This window comes from Mirounga angustirostris, unplaced genomic scaffold, assembly GCF_029215605.1.
Source record: "Mirounga angustirostris isolate CCGP_5_RB_7025 unplaced genomic scaffold, mMirAng1.0.hap1 SCAF_3, whole genome shotgun sequence".
In the NCBI taxonomy this organism is placed as follows: domain Eukaryota; kingdom Metazoa; phylum Chordata; class Mammalia; order Carnivora; family Phocidae; genus Mirounga; species Mirounga angustirostris.
The window spans coordinates 163,191,372-163,218,026 of NW_026991711.1; the positions used below are offsets into that span (position 1 = coordinate 163,191,372).

The window sequence follows — 26,655 nt, forward strand, 5'->3', positions numbered from 1 at the left end:
TAGGCTCCATACCCAGCTTGGAGCCCAAAGTGGGGCTTGAACTCATGACTCTGAGATCAAGACCTGAGCTGAGATCAAGAGTCGGACACTTAACCAACTGAACCACTCAGGCATCCCTGGATTTTTTAATATACATAATCTCCTTAAAATTTATAAGGACAATATGACAAACATGCTCATTAGAAAAATAACTAAACAATTCCTTATTTTCTGTTTTCTAGTTTAGCCTAGGGAGAAATAAGGTTAAATGGAGCAAGTAAGACTATATTCTGTATAATTACAGAGAGATAGGAATATGTATGCAAAACCATGTGTATGGTTTGTTTCTTAAATTGTTGCACTTTGTATGATACATTGATAGAATGCTGAAGTGCACTTCTAAAAGCAGAGCATCAGCATTAACTCAGAGGCAGCATTCTGAAAGGATGGGTGCCATCCTTGAAGATGTAATATATGCCTTATTTCAGAGAACTCTGTATGTTGCTGTGTTCCTGACAGGAAGAATACATGGGTCCAGTCACCAAGGACAGAAGCAGGAGTAGCCCCGATGACATTCCCCGATGACATGACTGGGAGATTTTCTGCTTCCCATCCTTTTAATTCTGGACTCTGTAGGTCCTGGTCCCCAAAGGGAGCATACTCTTGCCAGGGGGAACACAAAGTTTTTATTCAACTATAAGACAGCAGCTTTATCTTATAGAGCTGCTGTCAGTGCACTTTGATGTCCCTGTATCCAGGCACCAACAGGTAAGAAGAAGCATCAATATACTGGCAGGGGTGATCAACCCAGATCAGCAGGAGGACGTAGAACAGGGAGACTGCAGGTGGAACCCAGATGATTCATTTGGGCACCTTTTGGTATTTCCATGCCCCATTGTAACTGTGAATGGATGCATGCAGCAGTGTCAGCGTCAGAACAATATGATTGCTCGATTTGAGTCCTACTGATGTGGGAAACAAAGGCAAAAGAAAAATTAAATTTCCTTAGTACCTACAGCCCATTGACAAGTCCTTGAAACAAGCGGAGTGACATTCCTCTAGGAACTCAGCTACCTCAATGTTACACTTCGCTAAGGGCAAAAGGCAATCTTAGCCTGACCCCCAGGATCCTGTAAGTCTCCTCTAACATAAAAAAATTCCTTTGGAAACTTCATCTCTACACCCCAAGATATATGTTGGCAGTCAGATATACATCTGAAGGGTCTCATGACTAAGGTGTTATTAGACAGTAATAGATGACCTTTTCCTAATAATAGCTTGCCCCCTCAAGGTTCTGGAAACCTTGCTTCCAAAATTTCTTAGAGACTTACACTATCCCTAACCCCCTCCCAACTTGAAAGTATATAATCACCACTCCTCATGACCCCAGTGCACCTCTTTCTGCCCACGGGTCCTGTCCCTGTGCATTCATAAAACCACCTTTTTGCACCAAAGACATCTCAAGAGTTCTTTCTTGGCCGTCGGCCCCGAACCCTAACGTCTTTCCTACATCAGTACCACCAGTAAACCTCCAAGACCTGGTGAGGTAATAGCTGAGGGCGAGGGAAATTAGAATAACTACTGGAAGTGGGAGAGCATGAACACCAGTTGTAACTCTAAAGATCAACTCCAGTGTCAGAGGTTCCTTCTGAGTTTCCCCTCAGGAAGACAGACCCAGAAGAACCATGGAACACTGGCACTCTGACCTGTGGGAAGAGAGAAATCTGCTCAAGACAAGAGGTAGGCCACGGCAGCTATGAAAATGAGCCGCTCAGAGCTCCTGCTGCAGATGGAGTAATTGAGAAATGGTCCCAGCTGCTGTGCTCTGGATCTACCATGGTGCTTGTGCAGAAGCTGTGCTTCCCACAGGCTGCTCCCAGGCAATGGCTGAGATGGCAGAAGTACAAAGATGGTCCCATTTCTGTGAGAAGGAGGACTCTTTGACTTGAGGTTTCCCCATCAGCCTTGCAGACTTTACTCAATACTAATGAGGCCCTTGCATTGAAGAACTGAAGTTAGAACCCCCAAACCTCATAAATATCTCACCTTTGCCCTTCCTCCTCAGAGACACTGCTAAGATCTGTCAAGGTAGTATTCTCCTTACTGCAATAAGCAAAAAACTTAGTTTTGCTTTATCAACAGGTTATTGTAGTGGTATTTTTAGGGAGATAGCACACAATAGATAAAAAGGAACCATCATTCAAAAAGCAGAGGGAAGAGCTTCACAGGTAGGAGGAACAGTAAATGCAAAGGCCTTGAGGTGGAAAAAAGGTATTAAAGGACAGAAAGGCCAATGTGGTTTTAGCTTAGAAGCAATAGAAAAGGTGGTATGAGATGAGGTCAGAAAAGTGCAGAAGGCCTTGGAGTCCATGGTAATTATAGTATCAATATCATTCTCAGTAAAACAAAACCCATTAGAGGATTTTTAGTGGAGGAGTGATATACCTGGGTGTATATGTTGTAGAAGAATGTATTTTGGGGGACATGAATGGAAACGGGGACAACAATTAGGAGGTTATTGGAATGGCACAGGTGAGAGCTTAGGTGATTTGGATCTAGAGTGATAGTGATACAGGAAGCAAAGAGAAATGGACAAATTAAGGATATATTTTGGAGATAGAATCATAAGGATTTGCTGATTGGTTGGCTGATGGAGAGGACATGTGGGGATGCATGTGAAGGGAAGGAATGAAGAATGACTCCTGCCAAGTTTTTAGCCTTGAGCAACTGTGTGAATGGTAGTGAATTCTACTGAGTTGAGGAAAACTGAGGGGAGGAATAGATTCAGAAAAGAAAAGCAAGAGCTATTTTTTGGGCCTGGTTGGTTTTGACTTCCAAATGGAAATGTTAAGTAGGCATTTGGAGTTATAAGTATAGAGGTCAGGATTGGAGATAAATATTTTTGTGATCTCTCAACATATGGATGGTAATGAAAAACTAGAGAACAGAGAGATCACCTGAGGAAAAAAATGCAGATAAAGAAGAGAAGAAAAACTGAGGGTTCTAGATGGGAGGGGGGTGGGGGGATGGGTTAGTCTGGTGATGGGTATTAAAGAGGGCACGTACGGAATGGAGCACTGGGTGTTATATGCAAACAATGAATCATGGAACACTACACCAAAAACTAATGATGTAATGTATGGTAATTAACATAACATAAAAAAAAAAAGAGAGAAGAATGCACAGGATCTAGCCCTGAGGCCCTCCAACATTTAGGTTAGTTAGAGAAGGAAATACATCTAAGAAGTTAAAAGGAACACCAAGAATGCTTAAAACAGGTAAATTGAGTCCACTTTGGAATCTGTGAGGAAATGTCGAGGCAGGAAGCATCTCAGATTAGATTAGTTGCTAATTAAAGCAATCTCTTCAATCCCTTAGTTAACAAATACATATTCAGTATATACAATGTATTATAACAGAGGTGTCCAAGAGACATTACAATATAAGGTGGTAAGTCCAGTCTGAATGGCCCTTAATAAACCATGTTTATATATAACACTCCCCTACAAGTGAGGCATATCAGATTTTTAGACTTGATTATAAAAATATTTCAGAAAAGTCTGTCTTTCTGCTCTCTAGTCTTTTTTTTTTTTTTAAAGATTTTATTTATGAGTGAGAGAGTGCACAAGGCGGGGAGGGGCAGAGGGAGAGGGAGAGGCAGGCTCCCTGCTGACCCCAAGATCATGACCATGACCAGAGCAGAAGGCAGACAACAACTGAGCCACCCAGGTGCTCCTGATTTCTAGTCTTTTTTAAACCAACTACCTTAAGCTTTCAATTTTTATCTTCTTTATACATTAGTCAATTTTTAATTTAATAAACATTAAACTTTTTTACTTATTTTGCTTTTACCTAAAATATGGTTAGGTGGCAGTAATAAATTCTGCCTTTAAAAAGATGATTAGAATTATATAAATATATTAACTATCTTAAGAAGACCCTTCCTGTCTTTTCAGGTTTGATTAATATTTGAAAATACATTGTAATGCTTTGATATTCTTCAAAAATAATTTAACCAAAGGATATAGGAAAGAACAAAACAAAGCAAAAACATCTAGCTTGTAGTAGCTATAAAACAATTTGTGGCTTTCATAGTAACAGACTTCTGTATCAGTTGCATAATAGTGATTATTTATTCATGGAGTCTTTTTAGTTCCATGGAAACACTGAGATCATTTTAATTTTTAATTACACTAGAGTTTACAGTTCCATAGATTTTAACTCTGTAGTAGCAAGTACAGAAGCTAGAGCTTTACCCATTTCCACTTTAAAAAATATAAAGGAGGAAGAGAGGGTTTAAAATAATCATGAATTTCATTTAGTTACAACCTTTAGCTGTATAATTTCTCCTAAACCTGCCCTGCAATTTTATGTCCAATTAATTCTTCGATTTTTGTCTCTACCCTTTGACTAAAAGTGTTTTCACAGGAAATAACTGCAGTGTGAAATTCAGCAATGGGTGCTGTTAAGTAGTTTGTGAGATATCTAAAGTTGTTGTGAAGTAGTAGAAGCAGAGGACTAGATCTGGCACTTAGCTGAATTATCTTAGGTGAATCACTTTATTTCTCTGGCCCTCGATTTCTTCCTCTGCAACCTGAGGACTGAGGTTGAATGATAGAATTCAATGGTTCTCTGAAATAGCTTGGCTATGTGGTGCCCAGGACCTGTGGCAACTATCCACATGGGCCCTACAAATATGTTGATAATATTTCTCATGATAGGAGTATTTGTCAACAGGGACTGGAAGCAGAACAGTAATAAAAAGCTATTAAGTGGAATAATTTGTACACGAAGTAGGTCTGATGAAGATTTTATAGATACGAAATCTTTTTTTTTAACCCCCTTTCTAAATCATTAAATTTCCTGATACATAAGTTTTACAGGTTCGTTTCCTATTTGATCAAAGTGATTTTCAGAGTGGAAACGATGTTATTGTAGTCGTTCTAATTTATTACTAGTTGTTGTTAATCTCTTACTGTGCCTAGTCTATAAATTAAAATTTATTGTAGGTATGTATAGGAAAAGACGTGGTATGTATAGGGTTTAGTATTATCCATGGTTTCAGGCATCCATTGAGGGTCTTGGAACATTTCTCTCATGGATAAGAGAGGATTACGGTAATTTGTCTTCTTTAAACATAATTTGGATCATATGCAGTTATAAATCCTACCTTTTTAAAAAATGAACACTACATTGTATTAAAGGTTTCTTCAAAATGTTTTTAATTGATGCATAGTATTGCATAACATGTTTTTCACATCTATTTTATTCATCCTCAGATTGTTGAAAATTTAGACATTTTCAATATTTTTAATGCCAAATATTTTTTGTATAAAAGTCAGTTTTTGCGTCTCTGACTACTATGTTTTTGGTTTGGATTCCTACACATAAAATAACTGAACAGCATAAGCATTTTTACTCTTGGTAATATTATCAAATTTTTTTCCATAAATTATTGTCTATCTCAAAGTAATTTTTGATTGTGCATTTAATCACATCCTCATGAGAATTAAATATGATAATTTAAAGACTTCTAATTTGAAATACCTTTTGTTCAGATTAACATTTTTTATTAGTGAAGTGTTTTCATATCCACTAGCCCATTTTTATATTGCAATTCAGTTAAAAAATCAATTTCTGTTGGCCTTGTATTTAAAAAAAAAAGGGAGCACCTGGGTGGCTCAGTCATTAAGCGTCTGCCTTCGGCTCAGGTCTTGATCCCGGGATCCTGGGATTGAGACCCGCATCGGGCTCCCTGCTCTGCAGGAAGCCTGCTTCTCCCTCTCCTGCTCCCCCTGCTTGTGTTCCCTCTCTCGCTGTGTCTCTCTCTGTCAAATAAATAAATAAAATCTTTAAAAAAATAAAAATAATAAAAATTTAAAAATTAAAAAATGTTAAAAAAATATCTTTTTTTATTTTTCATTTTTAAATTTTTTGTTGAGATCTTTAAATCATTTGATTTATTAAATCAATGAAAAACATTTAGGGAAAAGCAGTAGGAAAGAGATGGGGAAAGTTATCTCCCTTAGGATAGGGTGTAAATCAGTGGAAGAACTGCCCAGATGTGAATCCTGTGTTATGTAATGTTTGTAAATCCTACCTTTCTCTCTGCAGTCCTTTGTTTATTTTTTAAAAACATGTTTATGGGATCATTGTTTTTCTTTTATTACTCGAGTAGATCTCTAGTTGTAAAAGATTCAAATATGGAAGCATACATAGGAAATTACTTCCTCCCTGACACACTTCCTTATAGATAACCATTATCAACAGCATTTTAGAGTATAGTATTCCTATTCTTATTCTACTAATATGTACATATCTCCATATTCTTTAAGTATGTATATGTAAATATACATGGATATATATATAAATGTAAATGGATCATATAATACCTACTATTCAGAATCTTAGTTTCTTTACCTAATAGTATGTCGTCAAGAGCTTCCTTTTTCTCCCTACAATGTAAGAAGCATCCTTTCCCTCATTATATACATGACACATGACACATGATCATAATAAAAAATTTGATTAAGATATGAAAGATGTTTTTAAAATAGTAAAAATCACCTGAAATCAGTCCAGAGATAACCACCATTAATATTTTGGCAATCATTCTTTCATGCATCTCTTAATAGATCTTAAGTAATTAATGTTTATTCTGATACCAACTGGTATACTGCAATTCAGTTCTGGCATTAACCACCCAAAGTTAGCACAGACCACACAAATTTAAAGACATGGTCTCCAACAAGACTGCCCCTACTTCAGATACCAGTCAAAAGTGGAGTCCCCTGGCCCCTGCATGTCCAGCTGCCTACAAATCTGGGACAATCCCATGACCCCTGAAGGTTTGATAATTTGCTGGAATGACTGAGAACTATACTTAACAGGGCGCCTGGGTGGCTCAGTTGGTTAGGTGACTGCCTTCGGCTCAGGTTCTGATCCTGGAGTCCCGGGATCAAGTCCCGCATCAGGCTCCCTGCTCAGCAGGGAGTCTGCTTCTCCCCCTGACCCTCCCCCCTTTCATGCTGTCTCTATCTCATTCTCTCTCTCAAATAAATAAAATCTTTGAAAAAGAATAACTATACTTAACAATCACAGTTTATTAGAAGAATACAAGACAGAAACAGCCTAATAAGAGACATTTAATGTGAGGTCTGGGAGAGTCCTGAATGCAGAGGTTCCCATACTTTTTTCCTCATGGAATCAGGGCACTTCACCCTCCCATCATATCAATGTGCTCACTGACCAGGAAGGACCACTGAGCTTCATGACTTTAGCTTTTATTGGAGTTTCATTACATAGACACAATTGATTAAATCATTGGCCTGTGATGGAACTCATTCTCCAGCCCCCTCCTTTTCCCAGAGGTCAGGAGGTTGAGTTGATATCATATGACTCAAAGCCCCAGACTTCTAATCACATGGTTGGTCTTTCAGGCATGACCAGCTATCCTGAACTATCCTGAAGGTATCTAGGGCCCACCATGAGTAACCTCATTTGCATAAATTCAGATGTGATCTAAAGGGCTCATGAATAATAGAGACATTCCTTTTACCTGGGAAATTCTAGGAACTTAGTTTACTCCCAGGAACCAAAGACAAAGGTGAGTTAAATCTTTATTATACAGAAGTGTCATATATAGTTTGTTTTTTATTGTAGATGCCTATTTTTATCTCTGATTTCTTACTGTGTCTGTATATTAGTTCTATCTCATCTTTTCCCCAAGGCTACAGTATGAAACTTAACATGTTTTATATTTTAATGTATTAACTCTGTCTATAAATAGTTCTTTTTCTCATTTTCTAGTTTGCCCTTTAATTTGGTAATTAAAATGCTTAGTCCTATGCCTAGTCCTTCTCCTTTAGACAGTAAATAAATATCTTATAGCTTTTAAGTCTTTTTTTCCCCCATATATTGAACTTATTTCGGTACAGAGTGCAGGTAAAATTTAAATGGAGTTTTGTTTTGTTTTGTTTTGTTTTTAAGTAACCAATTGTCCCAACACAATGAATTTTCATTTTTCAGATTCACCTTTGCCAGGAGTGGGTGAGTTGTAAGGAATTAGGGGTTTGATATGTTGTGAGGAAGGTATTATTATCCCCATTTTTTAGATGAAGACACTGAGATTCAAAGTGGTTAAATAATTTCCCCCAGTTTATCTGGAAAGGACAGAATTGTCTATCTGAATCTGAAGCCTAAAAAACACATTTATTAAATACATTTTTTTGAAAAGGGCATTTAATAACCAACATTGGAGTCACACGTAAGTACCAAATGACTTAGTGGGTACGTAAGATTATAAAATAATTTGTTCTGATATGAAGATTGAAAATTGAGCAGAACATAGGTGAAAATCTAGTCATGACAGTGGAAAATTACATTAAGCATAAATCTGGATCTCCAAACACAAAATAAATTTCCATTGTGTGGATCAATTTAAATTAATACTCTACTTGTTACTGAGTCATACAGAAATGACTAAAAATGTTCACCAAATTTTGGGAGTATGTTTATAATGGTTCAACTGGTAAGTTTTGTGATGCACATACTAAGAAAATTCATGTGAAGAAGTCCAAAGAGGCATATTAAAGAAATAGCGATCTTCCTGAGCCGCTCAAATTCAGAGACACCTGCATTATAGAGGACTATTCAAAGACACGTGCTGTACATTGAGACAGAAAGTGATTAAGTCCCAAATTGAAGGTCACAAGAGATGTTGATTTGTCATCAAGTTACTTCACAAAAGCAACTCCTTGTACTGTACTTTAGGGTGAACAGCACAGACTCATTTGCTTAATGATGGTTATGATGGGTGATAAATTTCAGGAGGGCCAGCTAGTTGGTAAAAACAGTTTAGTGGAAAGTATCCCTTTTTTTCTCTTCGCAAGTCTGTGTTGGGGCATACTGAGAAACATTTATACTTAAAAACTAGAATGTTAAAATGAAAAGAAGGAGCAAAATAATTCAGATCGCTGGAGATAAACCAAGTGGTTAAAATTTCATAGATACAAAGCAAGTGGAGAAGATGCCATTTTGTGAAATATTGCATCAGCCTTCACTATATTTATATAGTAATACATTTACTTTTATTTTTAAAGTAGGCTCCATGCCCACAGTGGGACTTAAACTTATGATCCTGAGATCAAGAGTCACATGCTCTATGGACTGAGCCAGCCAGGCACCCCATAATATATTTACTATTAAATATATTACTACATATATTATAAAAATTGACTACTACTGCATGCATTATAAATATCTGTAGACTCTGACTTCCTACAGTAATCTTCCCTTTAGATACTATTGTATTGGGTTAATGGCTTTATAGTAATAATAATATTAACAACAATAAAAATAACACTTTGAGAAATGTATAGTTTGTAGAAAAATCTGTAATATATACAATATCTCATTTGCTCTTTATATTTCCCTCATGGGATAGGATTTGTTATTCACTTTATTTCTATTTGCACATATTGCCTAACGTCACAAAATTTCTGTGCTAGAACCAAGTAGTCTTTTCTTATTTTATAGCTGAGGACACCAAATAATAGGGAATAAGTGACATGTTTATTACATGCAAAATCATTTGGAGCTGAAATTATTTAGACATAATCATTTGGAAGTAGTCTTCTTATACTTAGCTGAGTAATTTTAAAATTTGAGATTAGATAAGCCACAACTATTAAATCTTAGAATTTTTAAATTTCCTATTTTCTTTAGCTTTGCAATAATTCTGCTCACAATGCAGGACTGAAGCATTTATTTTATAGAGAAAATGAGCAGAAATTAACTAAGTCACTTGTCATGAAACAGGAATTATATTCATTTATGAAGAATTGTGTGGACCTTGTATGTAGATATTAAATGCACAGCAAGTGACAATATGTTTAATCATTTGTTCTTTTAGTAATGTATATTGAACTTACAGTGCAAGCCCTAATGTTTCAAAGGTCATTTAAAAGGAAAAATATTGGGGCACCTGGGTGGCTCAGTTGGTTAAGCATCTGACTCTTGGTTTTGCTCAGGTCATGATCTCAGGGTCCACGCTTGGAGTCTGCTGAAGATTCTCTCCCTCTTCCCCTCCCTCCCCCTCTGCCCCCCCACTCCCCCTCTTGCATTCTCCTCCTCCCTCTCTCTCTAAAATAAATAAAATCTTTTTTTAAAAAAGAAAATCCTTTAAAAAGAGAAATAAAAGGAAAAATATTATGATTTGCTACCTAGCATCATGCACTTTCTTTTTAACTTGCTTGCCCTATCCTTCCCCAAGTTATACAGCATTCAGACTATAAGTAATAGTGGATCATAAAGCCATTGTTTATTTTGTTAGAGTAGGCAATTAGGTTCTAGCAAGAGGCCTAGAGGCCACCAAAGAAGAAGTCATGGCCAGCTATCTGGAAAGTCAGAGCCTGTCCTAGCAGCACTCCACAAGAAGCCGGATCAGATGAGACAGATCCAAGATGACAGGGGCCATGACAAGAAACCCCTGACCAACTAAGGAGGAAAAGGCTCCAAACCCTGCTTCTAAGAAATCCTTGCCTTGAGTAATGAGTATGCCACCCCCTTGTCAACAACTGTCACTAAAAGATAGAAACCCAAACTCAAGAATCACAGCTCCCATGCTTGCTCTTTCTTTTTCATTCTCACTCTTGCTCTCTTTTTTAATTCCAGTATAGTTGACATACAGGGTTATATTATTTTCAGGTGTACAATGTAGTGATTCAAAAATTCTATACATTACTCAGTGCTCATCATGATAAGTGTACTCTTAATCCTCCTCACCTACTTCACCCATCCCCCCCACCTCCCTCCCCTCTGGTAACCACCATTTTCTTCTCTATAGTTAACAGTCTGTTTCTTGGTTTGTCTCTTTTTTCCCCTTTGTTTGATTTATTTCTTAAATTTTACGTATGAGTGAAATCATATGGTATTTGTCTTTGACTTATTTCGCTTAGCATTATACTCTCTAGCTCTATCCATGTTGTTGCAAATGGCAAGATTTCATTCTTTTTGATGACTAATATATATATATATATATATAAAGGGCTGGTATATATATATATATTTTTTTTTTCCCTTCTTTTTCCATTCATCGGTTGATGGACATCTGGGCTGTTTCCATAATTTGGCTATTGTTGATAATGCTGCTATAAACATCAGGGTGCATGTATGCCTTTGAATCAGCATTTTTGCATCCTTTGGGTAAATACCTAGTAGTGTAACTGCTGGATCATAGGATAGTTCTATTTTTAGCTTTTTGAGGAATCTCCATACTGTTCTCCAGAATGTCTGTACCAGTTTGCATTCCCTCCACGGTGCAAGAGGGTTTCCCTTTCTCTGCATCCTTGCTAACACTGTTGTTTCTGTGTTGTTGATTTTAGCCCTTCTGACAGGTGTGAAGTGATATCTCATTGTAGTTTTGATTTGCATTTTCCTGATGATGAGTGATGTTGAGCATCTCTTCATGTGTCTTTTGTCCATTTGTATTTCTTTGGAGAAATGTCTGTTCATGTCTTCTACCCATTTTTAATTGGGTTATTTTTTTTAGGTGTTGAGTTGTATAAGTTCTTTATATATTTTGGACACTAACCCTTTATTTGATAGGTCATTTGCTAATATCTTCTCCCATTCTATAGGTTTCCTTTTGTTGACTGTTTCCTTTGCTGTGCAAAAAGAAGCTCTTTATTTTGATGTAGTCCCAACAGTTTTGTTTTGTTTTGTTTGCTTTTGTTTCCCTTGTCTCAGGAGATGTATGTAGAAAGATATTGCTATGGTTGATGTCAGAGAAATTACTGACTGTGCTCTTTCTTCTAGGATTTTTATGGTTTCAGGTTTCACATTTAGGTCTTTACTCCATTTTGAGTTTATTTTTGTCTATGATGTAAGGAAGTGGTCCTGTTTCTTTCTTTTGCATGTAGCTGTCCAGTTTTCCCAATACCATTTGTTGAAGAGATTGTCCTTTTACCATTGGATATCCTTTCCTACTTTGTCAAAGATTAATTGACCATAATGTTGTGGGTTTATTTCTGGGTTTTCTATTCCATTCCATTGATCTATGTGTCTATTTGTGTGCCAGTACCATGCTGTTTTGATTACTACAGCTTTGTAATATAACTTGAAATCCGGAATTGTGATGCTCCGAGCTTTGGTTTTCTTTTCCAAAATTGCTTGGGCTCTTCAGGATCTTTTGTGGTTCCATACAAATTTTAGGATTGTTCATTCTAGTTCTGTGAAAAATACTGTTGTTATTTTGATAGGAATGTTTAAATTTGTAGATTGCCTTGGGTAGTAATGACATTTTAACAATATTTGTTCTTCCAATCCATGAGCATGGATTGTCTTTCCATTTCTTTGTGTTATCTTCAATTTCTTTCATCAGTGTTTTATAGTTTTCAGAGTACAGGTCTTTCACCTTTTTGGTTAGGTTTATTCTTAGGTATCTTATTATTTTTGGTGCAATTGTAAATGGGATTGTTTTCTTAATTTCTCTTTCTGCTGCTTCATTATTGGTGTATAGAAATGCAACAGACTTCTGTACATTGATTTTATTTCTTGCAATTTTACTGAATTCATTTATCAGTTCTTACAGTTCTTTTGGTGGAGTCTTTAAGTTTTCTATATATAGTATCATGTCATCTGCAATAGTGAATGTTTTGCGTCTTCCTTAATGATTTGGGGCCTTTTATTTCTTTCTGTTGTCTGATGGCTGTGGCTAGGATTTCCAGTACTATGTTGAATAAAATGATGAGAGTGGACTTCTCTGTCTTGTTCCTAACCATAGGGGAAAAGTTCTCAGTTTTTCCCCATTGAGTTTGATGTTAGCTGTGGGTTTTTCATACAAGGCCTTTATTATGTTGAGGTATATTCCTTTTACACCTACTTTGTCGAAGATTTTTATCATGAATGGAAGTTGTACTTTGTCAGATGCTTTTTCTGCATCTATAGAAGTGATCATATGGTTTTTATCCTTTTTCTTATTGACGTACTATATCTCACTGATTTATTTGGGAATACTGAACCACAGTTGCATCCCAGGAATAAATTCCATGTGATGATGGTGGATGATTATTTTAATGTTTTGTTGGACTTGGTTTGCTAGTACTTTGTTGAGGATTTTTATATATATGTTCATCAGAGATACTGCCCTGTAGTTCTCTTTTTTTGTGGTGTCTTTATCTGGTTTTCGTGTCAGGGTGATAGTGTACTCAGAGAATGAGTTTGGAGGTTTCCTTTCCTCTTCTGTTTTTTGCAATAGTTTGAGAAGAATGGATATTAACTCTTCTTTAAATGTTTGGTAGAATTTGTGAAGACATCTGGTCCTGAATTTTTGTTTTGGGGGAGTTTTTTTGATTACTAATGCAATTTCATTGCTGGTAATCTGTGTGTTCAAATTTTCTATTCTTCCTGATTCAGTTTTGGGAAGTTATATGTTTCTAGGAATTTATCCATTTCTTCTAGGTTGTCCAATTTGTTGGCATATAATTTTTCATAATATTCTCTTATAATTATTTGTATTTCCTTGGTGTTAGTTGTTATTTCTCCTTTCATTTGTGATTTTGTTCTCTTTCCCTCTCTCTCCCTTTCTCAAGCTCATCTGCTCTTACATCTCAAGAGTATACTTTCACTTTAATAAACTTTCCTGCATGTGTTCCTCCTTTGCTGTCCTGTGTCTGTCCTTGAATTCTTTCTTGTGATGAGAACAAGAACCTTCAGCAACCTCTTTGGGATGGGCTGGGTCGAGGCCCCAGGGTCTGGGGTCTCCCAAGTTCACTTGGCAACAATTTAAATTCCATTTACTTTACCTGGTTCCAAAATATGATAATAGATAACATTTATTGAGTGCCAGATGCTTTATATTCATCAGTTAATCCTCACACCTGGCCTGGGTATTATTATCCCAACTTTATGGAAGAAAAACAGGTAGATTAAGTACCTTGCCCAAGATTATACATAGCTAGGAAGCCAAGAATCAAATATCTAAACCCAATACTTTTTTATTCCAAAGTCTGTGTTACAATCAGATTTAACTCTAAACAATTTGTGAACTATTAAATTCACCATATGGAAGAGTATACTCCTGCCAACCTAGAGTCTATAAATTAAAAGATAAGGGACTGTAGGATATGCATTAATATATTAATTGTGGTTTTAACTTGCATTTCCTTAAGTGCAATGAGTTTGAGTACCTTTTTTTTTTTTTTTTAAGATTTTATTTATTTGTGAGAGAGAGAATGAGAGACAGAGAGCATGAGAGGGAGGAGGGTCAGAGGGAGAAGCAGACTCTCCACTGAGCAGGGAGCCCGATGCGGGACTCGATCCCGGGACTCCAGGATCATGACCTGAGCCGAAGGCAGTCGCCCAACCGACTGAGCCACCCAGGCGCCCTGAGTACCTTTTCAATATATGTTCACCATTTGTATTTCCCTTCCTGTGAATGGCCAATCCAAATATTTTGCTCATTTATTATTATTTTTTTTATTTTTATTTTTTAAAAAGATTTTATTTATTTTTTAGAGAGCGAGCGAGAGAGAAACAGCATGAGAGGGGAGAGGGTCAGAGGGAGAAGCAGGCTCCCCGCTGAGCCGGGAGCCCGATGTGGGACTCGATCCCAGGACCCCGGGATCATGACCTGAGCCGAAGGCAGACGCTCAACCATCTGAGCCACCCAGGCGCCCTATTTTGCTCATTTAAAAACTTAGTTTCTTCTCAAGAAACAAGAAAGGTCTCAAATACACAACCTAACCTTACACCTAAAGGAGCTAGAGAAAGAACAGCAAATAAAGCCTAAACCCAGCAGGAGAAGAGAATTACTGAAGATTAGAGCAGAAATCAATGAAATAGAAACCAAAAGAACAGTAGAACAGATTAACGAAATTAGGAGCTGGTTCTTTGAAAGAATTAGTAAGATCAATAAACCCCTGGCCAGACTTATCAAAAAGAAAAGAGAAAGGACCCAAATAAATAAAATCATGAATGAAAGAGGAAAGATCACAACCAACACCGAAGAAATAAAATTATAAGAACATATTATGGGCAACTATATGCCAACAAATTAGATAATCTGGAAGAAATGAATGCATTCCTAGAGACATATGAACCAGCAAAACTGAACCAGGAAGAAACAGAACACCTGAACAGACTCACAGCCAGCAAGGAAATTGAAGTAGTAATAAAAAATCTCCTAACAAACAAGAGTCCAGGGCCAGATGGCTTCCCAGGGGAATTCTACCAAACATTTAAAGAAGAATTAATACCATTCTTCTGAAGTGGTTTCAAAAAAAAGGAAAGAAAGAAAGAAATGGAAGGAAAACTTCCAAACTCTTTCTAGAGGCCAGCATTACCTTGATTGACCCGAAACCAGACAAAGACCCCACCAAAAGGGAGATTTACAGACTAATATCCCTGATGAACATGGATGCAAAAATTCTCACCAAGATACAAGCCAATAGGATCCAACAGTACATTAAAAGGATTATTCACCACGACCAAGTGGGATTTATTCCTGGGCTTCAAGGGTGGTTCAACATCTGCAAATCAATCAATGTGATACACTACATTAATAAAAGAAAGGACAAGAACCATATGATCCTCTCAATAGATGCAGAAAAAACATTTGACAAAGTACAGCATTTTTTCTTGATTAAAAATCTTCAAAGTGTAGAGATAGAGGGAACATACCTCCATATTATAAAAGCCATATACAAAAAGCCCACAGCAAATATCATTCTCGATGGCAAAAAAACTGAGAGCTTTTCCCCTAAGGTCAGGAACATGACAGGGATGTCTATTATCATCACTGTTGTTCAACATAGTACTAGAAGTCCTAGCCTCAGCAATCAGACAACAAAAAGAAAGAAAAAAAATCCAAATCGAGAAAGAAGTCAAACTCTCACTCTTCGCAGATGACAAACTCTCACTCTTCCACTCTATGTGGAAAACCCAAAAGATTCCACCCCAAAATTGCTAGAACTCATACAGGAATTCAGCGAAGTGGCAGGATATAAAATCAATGCACAGAAATAAATTGGATTTCTATGCACTAACAATGAGACAGAAGAAAGAGAAATTAAGGAGTCAACCCCATTTACAACTGCACCCCAAACCATAAGATACCTAGGAATAAACCAAACCAAAGAGGCAAAGGATCTGTACTCAGAAAACTATAGAACATTCATGAAAGAAATTGAGGAAGACACAAAGAAGTAGAAAAACATTCCATGCTCATGGATTGAAGAACAAATAACACTAAATGTAGGTAACATAGGCTACCTAGAGCAATCTACACCTTCAATACAATCCCTATCAAAATACCATCCACTCTTTTCACAGAGCTGGACAAATAATCCTAACATATGTATGAAACCAGAAAAGACCCCAAATAGCCAAAGGAATGTTGAAAAAGAAAAGCAAAGCTGGTGGCATCAAAATTCCAGACTTCAAGCTTTATTACAAAGCTGTAATCATCAAGACAGTATGGTACTGGCACAAAAATAGACACATAGATCAGTGGAATAGAATAGAGAACCCGGAAATGGACCCTCAATTCTATGGTCAACTAATCTTTGACAAAGCAAGAAAGAATATCCAATGGAAAAAGACAGTCTCTTCAAGAAGTGATTTTGGGAAAATTGGACAGCCACATGCAGAAGAATGAGGCTGGACTGTTTCTTTACACCATACACACAAATAGACTCAAAATGGAGAACAGACCTAAATGTGAGACAGGAATCCATCAGAATCCTAGAGGAGAACACGGGCAGCAACCTCTGTGACCTCGGCCACAGCAATTTCTTGCTGGACACATAGCCAAAGGCGAGGGAAACAAAGGCAAAAAATGAACTGTTGGGACTTCATCAATATAAAAAGCTTTTGCACAGCAAAGAAACAGTCAACAAAGCCAAAAGACAACCAACAGAATGGGAGAAGATATTTGCAAATGTCTTATCAGATAAAGGGTTAGTATCCAAAATCTATAAAGAACTTATCAAACTCAGCACCCGAAGAACAACTAATCCAATCAAGAAATGGGCAGAAGACATGAACATTTCTCCAAAGAAGACATACAAATGGCCAACAGACACATGAAAAATTGCTCAACATCACTTGGCATCAGGGAAATACAAATCAAAACCACAATGAGATACCACCTCACACCAGTCAGAAGGGCTAAAATTGACAAGTCAGGAAACAACAGATGTTGGCGAGGATGCGGAGAAAGGGGAACCCTCCTACACTGTTGGTGGGAATGCAAGCTGGTGCAGCCATGCTGGAAAATAATATGCAAGTTCCTCAAATAGTTGAAAATAAAGCTACCCTACAACCCAGCAATTGCACTAGTAGGTATTTACCCCAAAGATACAAATGTAGTGATTCGAAGGGGCACCTGCACCCCAATGTTCATAGCAGTAATGTCCACAATAGCTAAACTATGGAAAGAGTCCAGATGAATGGATTGACAGATGAATGGGTAAAGATGTGGTGTACACACACACACACACACAAACAATGGGATACTACTCAGCTATCAAAAAACGAAATCTTGCCATTTGCAACGAAATGGAACTAGAGGGTATTATACTAAGCAAAATAAGGCAGTTGTAAAGATTATCATATGATCTCACTGATAATGTGGAATTTAAGAAACAGAAGATCACAGGGGAAGAGAGGGAAAAATAGACAAAATCAGAGAGGGAAACAAACCATAAGAGACTCTTAATCCTAGGAAACAGACTGAGGGTTGCTGGAGGAGAGAGGGATGGGGGGATGGGGTAACTGGATGATACACTATATGTTAATTAATTGAATTTAAATAAAAATTTTTTAATTTTTATTTATTTGACAGAGATAACAAGAGCAGGAACACAAGCAGGGGGAGTGGGAGAGGGAGAAGCAGGCTTCCCCTGGAGCAGGGAGCCCGATGTGGGTCTTGATCCCAGGACCCTGGGATCATGACCTGAGCCAAAGGCAGACACTTAACAACTGAGCCACCCAGGTGCCCCAAAAAATAAATCTTATAAATAAAATTTATAAAATAAATCTTATAAAAAAGTAAAAAAACCCTTAGTTTCTATTACTTTTTTATTAGAATTCTATATATATTCAAAATAAGAGTGTTTTATTAAAAATATATGTTGCAAATGTATTTTCCCATTCCAGGGTGTCTTTTTTTTTTTTTTTAAAGATTTTATTTATTTGACAGAGAGACACAGTGAGAGAGGGAACACAAGCAGGGGGAATGGGAGAGGGAGAAGCAGGCTTCCCGCGGAGCAGGGAGCCCGATGCGGGGCTCGATCCCAGGACCCTGGGACCATGACCTGAGCTGAAGGCAGACACTTAACAACTGAGGCACCCAGGCGCCCCATCCAGGGTTTCTTTTTGCTCTGTCTGTGGTGCTTCGGAGGAATACGCTTTTTAAATTTTAATGTAGTTAATGTTATCAGTTTTTTCCCTTATGGCTAGTGCTTTGTTTCTTTTTTAAGAAATCACTGTGGGGAAGTCTAAACTGGCTCATGCAGACAGACCACATTTAACAGTTTTTTATGTTGACAGTCCAGCTAAAGTTCCAAGCCAACAGCCAGCATCCAGCACTAGCCATGTAACTGAAGATGTCTCCAGATTATTTCAGCCCTCAGCCATTGAGTCATTCCCAGCCTTTGAGCTTTCCAGCCAAAGCCCCAGACATGATAGAGCAGAGCCTAGTTATCTCTTCTGTGCTCTGCCCACATCCCTGGTCCATAATCTGTGAGTACAATAAAATAGTTGTTTTATGCCATTAAGTTTTTTTTATGCATAGCATAATTGTATTTTGTTAAAAATTATACTTGCATCATTGAATAAATTAAGAAAAATGGGGGGAAATGCACACTGAGTTGTCATGGTTGTCTCCTGGATCACGCGTATTTACAAATAATGACACAAAGTTGGCTAAAAGGAAGAGAAATTTTACTCAAATTTGAAGATATCTGATGATCTTTCCAAATATTTATTTTTTATTTAATTTATTTAAACAAAAACAACAACAGTTCATCCATTTCTCCCACCCTTCAACCCCTGTCTCTGGCAACCACCAGTCCATCCTCTGTATCTATGAGCTTGGTTTTTGTTTTTATTTTTTTAAGATTTTATTTATTTATTTGACAGAGACACAGCAAGAGAGAGAACACAAGCAGGGGGAGTGGGAGAGGGAGAAGCAGGCCTCCCGCTGAGCAGGGACCCCGATGTGGGGCTCGATCCCAGGATCCTGGGATCATGACCTGAGCCAAAGGCAGACGCTTAATGACTGAGCCACCCAGGTGCCCCTATGAGCTTGGTTTTTATTTATTTAAAAAATATATATATTTAGATTCCACATATAAGAGAGATCCTGCAGTGTTTCTCTTTTTCTTGTTTCTCTGAGCACAATGCCTTTGAGGGACACCACTAAGTTTTAAAATTGTTATATAAGAATTATAGAATAAAAAGACCAGGGGAACCTTTTAAAAGAATGTGATAGGTGCAAGTTAATAGTTTTAGTCTCTGGAGATAGTAAGAGAATCGAACAAACCATGTGCAGTCATCCTGATGACATTGGGAATAGGGTAGTATGGCAGACTGCAAGTTGTTCTCCCCAAATCCATTTTTATAGTATTAGCTAGGCATATGGATTCCTAGTGTGAAATAGTATTTCCCATTATCCTTTCCAGCTGGATGTAGGTGTTGACTAAGGTCTTGCTCATGGAATATGAGAAGGGAGAGCAACTTCTATATTATCTAAAAGGAATTGGCCCTTCATTTCCACTTTCTCCTCCTTCCTATAAGCTAGTTAATAAGGACAACATCCTGGGGTTTGGAAGAGCAATGAGAAGGGGAGAGCTAGGATCCTTGACTCTTTGTGGAATGAAGTTGCCCTATTACCTGGACAGGTTTTCCTACCTTAAGACTGTTAAAATGCTTAAAAATTCCTGTCTTATTTAACCCATTGCTTTTTATATCTGTGTTACATTAGTCTACTCCCAGCCCCCACCCCCACCCCTTAACTTAAACAGGTAGTTAAGAATAGGAGTGGAGAGACAGAAAGAAAATAGGATTCCCAGGAGCACAGCCTAGGAAGTTGGCAAGATTGGAAATTATCAAGACATCCCTTTAAAGCAAAATCTGTAAAGGGGGTATTGGGAATCTAAAAGGGAAATGAAGTTGCTGTCTTTAATCATATGCTGACTCAGCTGGTCAGTTACTGGTCACTCAGGTCTCTGGAATTTATAATCACTTCTATAACCTCTATTTTTTAATAGCTATTACAGCTGACTGATGAGAAATAAAATTTATAATGCATAAAATATTACACAAAATGTCCTAATTTGGCTTTTAGAATTTCTTGCCTTTTTTTCCATATCCTAGTCAAGTGGAATAATTGCACCCCTCTCTCTCTTTAATGATAAGCTATACATAAGGTAAAGTTTACCATTTTAACTATTTTTAAGTGTAAGTTCATTACCATTCATTATATTCACACTATTGTGCAACCATCACCACTATCCATCTCCAGAACTTTTTCATCATCTCTAATTTTAACTCTATAACCATTAAAAAATAACTCCCCATCCTACACCACCCTAAGTGGTTCTCTTTTTTTGTAATAAAATATCAAATAAAACATCAGAAAACCTTTAATGAAACTGAGTGGTTAACTGCAAACAGTAAGAAGATATAATTAGGAAAGTAGACTTTTGTATGCCATTTCTATTTGTGAAATTATTCAGATGAGAATATATTCTTTACAGAGGCTGCTTGATTTCTCATCTAGAAACCTAAAAACTAAAATGAAAATTTTTTTCTTTAATTTTCTATTCTTCCTCTTAATTTGTACTGAAACAAGCTTTTGTTTCATTCATACTTATTTCTTTAGGGCACTATTTTCCATCTGCTTATTCACAGCTGGAAACCATAATCTTCTTAATCTACTAATGTGTTTTACCATGATGAATCATGTGATAAACAAAAGCTAATGATCCTTTTGGCAGGAAAGAAATATGAGAATGTAATGCTCAGTAAACAAAGATCTTTCTCCTTAATTAAATCCATTTTAATGAAATAGGAAAAATGAAATATGTAAAAATATGTAATTTTTTTCAGAAATGTCTTAAAAAAACTGTGAAGCATTTCATGTTTTAATCATTGTTGAGTTGACTGCCTTTAATATGTGTCAAAGTGTCAATTTAAGTAGGAACTACCTGATCTCAGATTTTTAAAAAGTGTTACCTTTTTGATTACTATTAAAATTTTGTTGTAACATGGAAAAGTAAAGCCCTATGAGTCATAGTTATAGGCCTTTACCTCTGAACTTTAGATCTCATAATCTTAATTCCAAATGAGCTGATAATTATTAATCCACTTTATTACTCAAACAGAAAAAATAAAAGTCAGTAAATCAAATGAATATATAAATCAAAAGAATTATCCAAAAAACTGAAAACCAGTGCCAGATGTAGTTCCTAAGAATGCTACTAGATTAATGTCAGAAATATCACACATTCTTTACTTTTACTATGAAGAATGTAGGGGAAAAAAGTAATTGAGATGTATGGTTGTACCGCATACAAGGGGTAGAGATTACAAGGAGGTTTTTTTCTTTTCTAAGATTTTATTTTTAATCTCTATACCCAAAGTGGGGCTCAAACTTAACCCCAAGATCAAGAGTCAGCCAGGTGCCCCTTATTTTCTTGCTAATTCTTATAGTATTGTATTGCTGTAAGAGATAAATAATACTTGATACATAACAACAGATCTCGGATATTGATTAACTTGAATTTGAATTTGAGCAATTGGATTTCAAAAAAGCTGCTTTCCTAGAAAAAGAAACCTCTCCCAGTCTCAAAATTTTCTTTTCTTCACATTTAAGTAAAAGGAAATAATAATTTAGAAAGAGAAAATATTAATTTATATGTAAAATTTTCCTGTAATTTTTCTTCTTTTTTTAAATTTTTTTTTATTTTTTAAGATTATTTATTTATTTATTTGAGAGAGAGAGAATGAGAGAGAGAGCACATGAGAGGGGGGAGGGTCAGAGGGAGAAGCAGACTCCCTGCCGAGCAGGGAGCCCAATGCGGGACTCGATCCAGGGACTCTGGGATCATGACCTGAGCCGAAGGCAGTCGCTTAACCAACTGAGCCACCCAGGCGCCCCTCTCTTTTCTTCTTGATTAAAGACTTTTTTTTCTCTACTGTACACTGTGGAAGTCTTAACTTTCAATTAACTTCCCAGGCACCATAGAAAGTTCATTATACATGAAAGTGAAGTGGTTTTCTTTCATGTTTCAACTGAATTTTAATTACTGTATTCTGTGTGTTGTGAAGAGTGTAGGATTACATGTTGCCTTGAGAAAGATATCACGAGGTCTAGGACAACAGTTATAATTTTAATCTTGTCAGGGCCTTGCTTTAAAACTCTCATTTCACACAGAATGAAATCTCAATCATTGAGCCAGCATTCAGGACCCACTGTGAGCTAGTTGCAGCCTTTATGTTCCCAACCTCATCTCCTTCCTTCTTCCACCCTAGTTAGACTGCTCAAGTAAATCATGGTCTCTTCAAAATTCAAAGGAGAATTTCCTCGGGAGTCAATCCTTTACCAAAGCATTCTCTTTTCAGACTTCTTTCTTTTTTTCTGGACACTCAAATTCTGACATTCTTTCAAGGTCTAGCTCAGGTACCACTTCCTTCCTTAACTGTAGTAGTAATCATTTGGTGGTATCTCCCTGCACATCTCTCCACTGAATGTCCCCACTCCTTTAAGAATTCTCTTTATCCTATTTATATTCCTTTCTCTGTCTTATGTTTCAGATATGCCTCTTCAGTCCTGAGTCCTAAAGAGGTTGTTAGAGAGATGTATACCTACGTAGAAAATAACATGGGTATAAAATTCAGATCTAGCTAATTGGTATGAATTTTGCATTTCCCTTTTGCTGGCCTGCTGTGTGACCATGCGCCAGTTAAACTTTCTGAACCACGGTTATCTAATCCGTAAAATGAAGAGAATTCCATTTGCCTTGCAATGTTAGTTTGAGAATTAGAGATAAAATATGTAAAGCATATTGTTCTATGTACATAATAAATGCTCAACAAACTATTATGCATACTTGATTTTTGTCCCCATTCTAGTGGTAGCCACCAATAGGCAGCCCTGTTGAATTAATTTGCACTGTCAAGTTGGATCTACCTTGCCTCTTATGGGGACCCTGAAGGACATCTTTTATTTATTTTTTTTAAAGATTTATTTATTTGAGAGAGAGAGAGAGAACACTTGAGTGGGGGGGAGGAGAAGAGGGAGGGAAGCAGACTCCCCACTGAGCATGGAGCCTGACACAGGGCTCCATCTCACAACCCTGAGACCCTGACCTGAGTGGAAATCAAGATCCAGGCGCTTAACTGACTGAGCCACGCAGGCACCCCCCGAAGGACATCATGTGATTAGGAAATCCTGGGAATCTGAGGTTCTCAGCTGGGGATGATTTTGCCTCCAGTTTTGCCCCCAACATATATGGCTTTGTCTGGGGACATTTTTGGTTGTCACAGCTGGAAGATACTATTGGCATTTACTGGGTAGAGGCCGGGGATACTGCTAAATAGTTTACAATGAACAGGACAAAAAAAATTAGTCCAGTCCAAAATATCAATAGTGCTGAGGTTGAGAAACTTTGCTTTAAAGTCATCATCCTATGGACTCTGAAAAGGCGGCACAATATAGTCAAAAAAGCCTAAGATTGAGGAACTCTGGGTTCTAGTTCTAGTTCCTGCACAAGTGGTGCATTGCAGGACAAGTCATTTAACTTATTCCTCTATCCTCTGTGTTTTCTACAATGTAAATTAGCTCTAGAGCTGCACTATCCAAAATGGTAGTCATTAGCCACAGGTGTCTATTTAACTTAAAATTAAATAAAACTAAAATATTTCTCTGTTGTACAAGCCACATTGCAGTTGTTCAGTAGCAATGTATGGCTAATGGCTACTGCACTGAACAACACACGTGGAACATTTCCATCATTGCAAAAATTTTTATTGAACCGTGCTGGTCTAGAGGTTTGGTTATATTCAGAATCAGGCCTTGATTTTTCAGTATTTAAAATGGAGATATGAATAACATGATCTCTAAGGTAACTTCCAGTTCTCTAATTTTGTGATTCTAATTTTTTAAAATTTTATTTTAAGTGAACTTTGTGCCACATGTGAGGCCCAAACTCACAACCCTGAGGAGCGTCTGGGTGGCTCAGTCGTTGAGTGTCCAACTCTTGGTTTGGGATCAGGCTGTGATCTCAGGGTTCTGGGATTGAGCCCTGCGTTGGGCTCCCCGCTCGATGCAGAGTTTGCTTGTCCCTCTCCCACTGCTCCTTCCTCCCACCCCTTTCTCAGATAAGTAAAATCTTAAAAAAAAACCACTCACAACCCTAAGATTAAGAGGCACAAGCTCTGCCAACTGAGCCAGCCAGGCATCCCTAGTTTTGTAATTCTGAAGGAGAATACATAAAGTAATGTACCTTAATAAAAGAATTGTAAATGGGTGGCTAGGAAATTCTGGAATCACCGATATTCTAATCAATGTAATCATAATCAGAGTATTTGTATTAACATGTCTGACACTGAAGCTTAAACAACTTTATGGTACCTACTACAAAGGTATGGACTGGACTTCCAGTTTCTGGTTCAGCATGTAAAGATCTTCAAAGTCATCACTCCATCCTAACACCAAGTAAAATGCCAGACAAACTGAAAACTCAATTCTACTTAGCTCCATCAGAGATGTGAAGTCACAGGACTTCCTGTGACAATACTCCCAAAATTGAAAACAATACTCCCAAAATTGAAGAGACAGGTGAATACAGAGAATTACAACTTACCAGGGCAGAAATCCTGTGCAAAATCTTCAATAGGGACTCCTACTGTGATGGGAAACCTAAATTATAATTAATGAATTACTGGAGGCTCAAAGTGGACAATTCTGTGAGTTAAAAAATCTAGAGGGTCCCAGTCATGGGCAGAGGGCACAATTTTGTGATTTTTATTTCTAGGAGCTTGACCAAGTTTTCACAGTAAATATTGGAGAAAAATCCCCTCGTGCTTCTGGGAGGGGAAGAGGAAAAGGAACCATTTTCAAATGACCAGAGCATTCTGTTCTTTTTAACAAGGCCTGGCATCAAGAGAAGCTATTTTACCAGAGCCTGACTGATCAGGGGGTCAGGAAAATACCCAACTCCAGCCTATTCTAGCCATCCTTTCCCATTTAATTGGGGAAAAAGTTGAGAAACACTTCTGAAGTTCACAGTCCACAGGCACAGGCTCACTAAAAGACTGAGACCTAATCATAGGACTATAGAAAGCTTCCCTTATTGGGTGCCTGGGTGACTCAGTCATTAAGCGTCTGCCTTCGGCTCAGGTCATGGTCCCAGGGTCCTGGGATCGAGTCTCACATCGGGCTCCCTGCTCGGCAGGAAGCCTGCTTCTCCCTCTCCCACTCCCCCTGCTTGTGTTCCTGCTCTCGCTATCTCTCTCTGTCAAATAAATAAATAAAATCTTTAAAAAAAAAAAAAAAGCTTCCCTTATTGTAATATCTTAACACCTCACTACTGAAGGTGTATTTATTGCAGTTCTTTTTACCTTGCACATCATGGCTGGTTATCAAAAACTTACAAGGCATACTAAAAGGCAAAAAACACAGTTTGAAGAGACAGAGCAAGCATCAGAACCAGACTCATATATGGCTGGGATGTTGAGAATTTTCATACAAGGAATTTAAGACAATTATTATTAATATGCTAATGGCTGCAATAAAGTAAACAGCATGCAAGAAGTGATGGATAATGTACACAGAAAGATGGAAATTCTAAGATTCAAAAAGAAATGCTACAGATCAAAAGCACTATAACAGAAATGAAGGATGGCTTTTATCAGTAGACTGGACATGGCTGAGAAAACACCCTCTGGGCTTGAGGATATGTTAATAGAAACTTCCAAAATGGAAACGCAAACAGAAAAAAACCTGAAAAAATCAGAACAAAATAGCCAAGAACTGTGGGACAACTACAAAAAGTGTAATGTGTGTAATGGGTACACCAGAGGAAAAAAAGGAACAGAAGAAATATTTGAAGCAATAAAGACTGAGAATTTCCCCAAAGTAAGGACAGACACCAAATCACAGATCCAGGAATCTGAGAGAACATCAAGTAAGATAAATGCCAAAAAAAAAGCTACACCTAGGCATATCATAGTCAAATATTAGAATATCAAATATAAGGGCGCCTGGGTGGCTCAGCTGTTAAGCATCTGCCCTCGGCTCAGGTCATGATCCCAGGGTCCTGAGATTGAGCCCCGCGTCGGGCTCCCTGCTCGGCGGGAAGCCTGCTTCTCCCTCTCCCACTCCCCCTGCTTGTGTTCCTGCTCTCGCTAACTCTCTCTCTCTCTGTCAAATAAATAAATAAAATCTTAAAAAAATAAAATTTAAAAAAGATATCAAAGATAGAGAAAAATCTTTTTTTTTTTTTTTAAGATTTTATTTGTTTATTTGTTGGATTGAGAGCAAGCACAAGCAGGGGGAGCAGCAGAGGCAGAGGGAGAACAAGGAGCCCCATGTGGGACTCGATCCCAGGACTCTGGGATCATGACATATGCTGAAGGCAAACACTTAACGACTGGGCCACCCAGGCG

At 37.5% G+C, this 26,655-nt stretch overlaps 1 protein-coding gene across 3 annotated transcripts in view; it reads left to right on the forward strand.

The window, feature by feature from the left end:
* CARF (calcium responsive transcription factor) overlaps positions 1-26,255 on the forward strand; it is a 102,532-nt gene extending 76,277 nt beyond the window's left edge. Inside the window, exon 18 of one of the 3 annotated variants that reach the window (XM_064586935.1) lies at positions 22,801-26,255. The gene's annotated coding sequence lies outside the window, so the exon portion shown is untranslated. Of the gene's footprint in view, positions 1-467 lie in introns of all 3 variants that reach the window. The other 2 variants (XM_064586936.1, XM_054506056.2) reach the window with 2 other exon arrangements.
* The last annotated feature ends 400 nt before the right edge of the window (positions 26,256-26,655 follow it).